The sequence below is a fragment of the Belonocnema kinseyi genome, chromosome 10 (genome assembly GCF_010883055.1).
Source record: "Belonocnema kinseyi isolate 2016_QV_RU_SX_M_011 chromosome 10, B_treatae_v1, whole genome shotgun sequence".
Lineage (NCBI taxonomy): Eukaryota > Metazoa > Arthropoda > Insecta > Hymenoptera > Cynipidae > Belonocnema > Belonocnema kinseyi.
Window position 1 is genome coordinate 58,127,998 of NC_046666.1, and position 6,195 is coordinate 58,134,192.

A 6,195-nucleotide genomic window follows, 5' to 3' on the forward strand; every position below is an offset into this window, starting at 1 on the left:
TGAATTGAAGTTTAGAGGCTGTCAAGTTTCAAATATTTTGAATATTGAAAGTTTTGTCTCTTGAGAATTTTAGAATCTATAATTCATAGTTCATTTTGCGTGAAATGAGGAGTAGAATTGCCATATTATAAGTTTCTCATGTCGCGAACTCGAACTTAGTCGCTAGATTTCATTTTCAAGATCGGTCGTTGCCATTGTCAGTGCATTTCCTACCGATTGTTTTTTTTTACGTTGAGTGTCTTGCGTGTAGTTCGCTTTAAAATGAAGTAGACTTTTGAAGCCGTCGATTGGACTTGAAAAATCGTTGCATAATTCGTAATACATAACTTCAATTACCAAACAAATCTCTTTTTAGGAATTCATAGAATTCCATAGTGTTTTTTTTTTATATATATAAGACAAATAGAAAGATACGCGGTAGGTTTATGGCGCAAAAAGCGATATAATTCCAATAGGATGGTCCAGAACTATATTTTTTAAATTGGAAATGAAGTATTTAATTTGGATCTTTTGAAAGCTGAAACCTTTCAAATTCAAATGAAGGTGGGATCCCAATTTTTAATTTTTATCCTTGAGGCGGTTAGAAAAATTATATTTCTATTTCATAGTGGTCACCATAGTAAATTATAAAAAAATAATGTGTGAATTTTAAAAGTTTTATTTTGAAATAAACTCAAAATTCAAATTTAAATACTTTAAATTTAAATTTGTGGAATATTGAACGTTTCCGTTTTGAGTGGCCATGATGAGAAGAGACTGTTTCGATTTGGGACCTACGTTTTTTACAGTGATTTTGTTTTAATTGAACATTTTCTACAATGATGTTTGAAAACATTTTAATTGTTCTTTTGAGTGGTAAAAAAATATTGACTTTTATTTATTATAAATTATAATAATTTCGTAGTGATTTGTATATTTTTTTTAATGATGGAAAAATAGATTAATTTGTACTTTTTACGGATACAAAATATTGACTTGTATTTTTAAACTATTGAGCAAATGCGAACTTGCATTTTTTAACGATCAGAGGATATTAACTTTCATTTTCAAGTAATCAAAAAATATTTTGACTTATATTTTTTGGTGGATTATGAAATATTATGTAGTAGTTATTCAACAATAAAAAATATTAGCATATTTATTTTTCAATCATTAAAAAAAGTTTTTCGAAAAGTTAGAGTAACTCTGGAAATATTTAACATTTTTTAAAATTCTTGAGTTCATGTGAAAGGTAAGTTTTCAGAGTATTGATCTAAATTGTTGAGATATTTAACAAAAAATCCATAAATTTTGCCTTAGGATCAAACTATGTGCAAAAAAGTCGCAAAATTTGAAAAATGTGCGCATACAAACATGCATAAGAAACAATAATTTGTCATGTATTAATAAATTTCAGTAATATTTATGAAAAGATTATTGTTTAAATTTGTTTTGACTAATTTGGTGAGTACAATTATTGTTAGAAAATATGCATCTAGAATGTAGGAAAAAATCTTAAAATATCTTAACAATTTAGCAAAATATTATGAGTATCTTTAAAATGACCTGATTTTTTGTTGTTGTTAAATGATAATTATTTCCATAGTTATTATAATTTTTCGAAAACATCGTAGTTTGAATTTTTAAAAATAAATTGGCATTTTGCCTATAACTTCTGCTTATTAGGCAAAGCATTTTATTACCTTTCGAACGAGCATGAGGAACAAATTCATGTTATTATAAAAATTAAAGCGCATTAGCTTTATTTAAAATAGGCGTGTAAAAATGTTCCATTACACATTTAAAAAAAAATTAAAACGTTTGTTCCCAATCGGAATGGGTTCCTTGAAAAGTGTGAATTTATAATATTGCTAAAGAAAAGATTTTGTCCTCGTCTGGTTTTCATAATTATTAAAAACGTAACAAACTTTTAAAAAAATACATTTTTGGACCACCTGTTTCGTAAAACTCAAAAGTAAATTGCGACGGGGTAAACATGGAATGAAATAAAAATACGATAACAATGATCGATGGCTGAACAAAGTTAATGAAGTATATTTTTGCAGATATTTTGCTTGCCATTTTCATTTGTTCGGACCGGCTTTCATAGCGTTTAAAATATGTTTCAGCAAGTACTGTGATATTGCAGATAAATAGTGTAATGCGGCTAATAACCATATCGGTCCTATTTAACGTTTTCTTTTTATATCAAACGGTAAGCCTATTATAATATTATATATATTTGTATATATTATTATATATATTTATATATATAAATATATATAATTATATATTGTAATAAATTTCATGAACGGATGTAATGTGTTCATTGTGTACTATCTAAACATTTTGCAACGTTGATTAATTTCAAACGGTACTCTGAGCGCCATTAGTTAAACAGTCACCCCATTGTTTCAAAACGAAGATAACTAATTGAATAATTATTTGTCACAAACACGTTTGATTGGTGAAACCAATTAAATTTGCAGAAATTCCGTTTCGAAAAAGCGTATGTAGTTAGATCGAATATAGGAGCATAAGAGTGAAAGAAAAAAAAAGTGAATGTAAGAAAACGTTTAAATTTAGAAGGAGAATTGGAGATACTCGCGAGATAAGATATTAATATTTATTTTAGTCATTTAATATTTAGCTTCGACTCATGGTGTGAGAGGTACTTGGACGAATTATTTTAATAATCGTGGCAATGTCGTTGCTTCGCGGAAAAAAGTGCCTTTTAAGAATATTTTAAGAAAGGAATAGTCAGGTATTCTCAAAGATATCTAATTATCAATCCTTTTGACTGTCTTTTCGTATATTATACAGTTTTCCGACCCTCGAGTGCCTTCTATCGAATATTATAATTATATGATTCGACCGTTAGAAAAAAGAAAGGAGAAGAATCAATCACTTCGTTGTATGTACTATGTACAAAGTAAGAAGTTTAAACAATCGATTATATTATTTTAGGTACGCTCTTAAACCATCCACGTTGACAGGAAAGAAAGAAACTTATTTTTAAATATCATTTATATTCCTACGAGGTTACAGATAACGTTTAACTAATTATTTCCTGCGAACTTAAATGAAAAGTATCACTAATCTTACTTTCTATTTTAAGATAATGTACAATGAAAAGCACGTAATTTAACAATTTATCTGCGGAAATAAATAGGTAGCGAACTACTCGAAAAAGGGATTATAGTTGCTCTAAAAGTAGATCTCGTCTCGCCAAAACTTCTGTCACGCGAAATCATATCAGCGAAATCTCATTTCGAATATTGTTAACCGGTTCTGCTAATGAGTTCCTTGGAAAGAAATAATCTCTTGTAAACATTTTTATCGAATTTTTCATTCTTTCATCACATTCTTTTTTGCAGGAGATTTTTCAATGTCAAAAGAATAAAATTTTTCTTATTTTATTTGCATTTACGTGACTAGAACAAAGTTCAAAACGTTTTATCAATTCAGATTTTAAATTGAAGATTGAAGAAAATTTGTTTAACGAATTTGCATTTGCTTTGAATATAAGTCAGACTTATTACTGTACATAGAATATTTATTTGTCTCTCGTTTCTAAAGAAATTAATTAGGGTTTGGAAACAGCGAATCAGTTTGAAAAATCAATCATCTTTAAACGTACAATTTCCTTTTGCAAAATGCGAGCATTACATTACTGTTGCGAAAGGAAGATCATTAATTATTCTTATTAATTTATCTTTTATGTGCCTCGTTCAGACATGACTAATAGAACTTTTTTTTTTATCAAACAAACATACTCAGTTTTTGTTTTTGTTATCACAAATACAAATCTAAATCCAGATAACTTTATATAGAAAAAAACTTTGTTTTACAGAAAGTAAGGTTTTTTTTACCGTGCACTGAGTATGTAGACGAAATTTTAGTTAATCATAAGTCCTATTAATAATCTGCATTGTTTGTTAATAAGCGAAAATGATAGAGAGCTCAGTGTAGGAAATACAATACCATTGCGAATCAGAGGTGCTCTTTCGCTTATTCAGAGCATCGAATTAGTAATTCAGTTCATATTATGTAATAGATCCCATTTCCCCCCAAAATACCCTTGTAATGCTATAGAGATCTGTTTTTTTTTCTTTTTTTGCTATTACTTGTATGTTAAAACGAATTCGACCCACGTGTACATTTTGTAATATCTTTTTTTCTTTGTAATTAAACTATACAGAAGCTAGCGCGACGTACGTTTAGTTTTTTAAAGCACTATTATAATATATATGGAACATATGTACATATTTTGGATGAGTGTTCTAAATTAAAAGTATGTTCAATGCTTATTTCATGTCTTTATTTTCAGGACCCTTTCAGTTTTTATATTTTCATATTAGATTGGTGGTTTATTTGAATTTTATTTAGGATGATCTTTAATTTAAGAGCTTTTATAATATTTGGTAAATTTTCTACATACTATACCTGGAAAAGTTGAAAAACCTGAAATTGCTAGGGAATTTTTATATACCTGGAAATGTTAGGGATTTTTTTTTAAGTCGGGGCATTATTTTGAGAACATGCTTATTTTTTTGTCATATAAAATAAAAGAAAAGTGATTCTTTATTTTTAAAAGAAGCTTGAACTCTTTTGGTGAAAATTCGTTTTTTTCTGATTTTTTTTTTTTAAATTAATTTTATCAACTGACAACTTAACCATGTCAGTAGAATATTCCATCATTTTTGTTAAAAATTCATTTCTTTGATTAAGAAAATTAAACTATTTGATCAAAAGTTTAACTGCTTTGTTAAAAATTCAAATTTTATTTGATGATGATTCATCATTCTTTTTTTCAAAAAAACGAATCATCGTAAAGCATTAAATCTATTATTCATCATTTTAGTTACATATTAATTTCTTTGATTGAAAATTTAAGTATCAAGTTTAAAATGCCTTTCCTTTTGTTGTAAACTGTTTTTTAACTGATGCGTTAACTATTCGATTTTTTCTTGAAAATTTATCTTTTTTAGTTAAAAATCCACCTATTATGTTGAAAAATTATATATTTTGTTGAAAATTCGTCTTTTTGGTAGAAAATTATTCCAAGTGGAATTTATAATTTATTTTTTTTTGTTAAATATTCATAGTTTTAGTACAGATTTAATTTATGATAGAAAGAGAAAGAGATTTAATAATATTTTAATGAGCTTTGATGAGATTTAATAATAGAGATCTAATTTTTTAACAAAAATTTATCTTTTGAAATTTGATGTTAAAAAGTGGTTTTTTAGTTTAAAAATTCAACTATATGGTCGAAAATGTACATACATGATTTGTTGCAAATTTAACTTTTTGTTCGAAAAGTAGTTTTATTGACTGAAAACTAATTATCTTCGTTGAAAATTCAACAAATTTGTCAGAAATGTATGTTTTTTGTTGATGAATCTTCTTTTTCCGGTAAACCATTAATCTTATTGGTTGAAATTTCAACCATTTGGTTAGCAATTTATGCATTTTGTTGAGAATTTGTCTTTTTAGTGGAAAATAATCTTCCTGTTTGAAATATTATCTTTTTGTCTGAAAATTAAATTATTTTGTTGAAATATATACTATTACATTTGTGTTGATAGTTGAATTTCTTTCTTGAAACATTATTTTCTGGTTGAAAGTTCATCATTTTTGTTAAAAATTAATTTCTTTGGTTAAACAGTAATTTTTTTGAGTAAAAATTGAATTTTGGATTTAAAAATTATATTTTTTAATTCGAAATACGTTATTTATGCTAGAAAATAATGTTTACGGTTGGAAATTAAATTATTCTAGTTAAAGATTCGTAATTTTAGTTTAAAAAATCATCTTTTTGGCTAAAAATATAAATGTAACGATTCCAGTTAAAAAATTCTTCATTTTAGTTGAAAATTCATCACTTTGTTTGAAAATGCAGCTATTTTGTTATGATTTTTTTTAACATTTCTTGTACTGAAAATGCAAATATATTCCAACTGAATCATCCACCATTTTAGTTGAAAATTCATCTTTCAGGTTGAACATTTATTTTTTAACTAAAAATTTAACTATTAAATCTTTGGTCAAAGAATTATCTGTTTTAATCGAAAATTCGTCTTTTTTGGTAGAAATTAATCTTCTTGGTTGAAATTTAAATAATTACAGTTAAACAGTTATCATTTTAGTTAAAAATTCATCTCTTCGTTTGAAAATGCAACTGTTTTCTTGAAAATTATATATATATATATA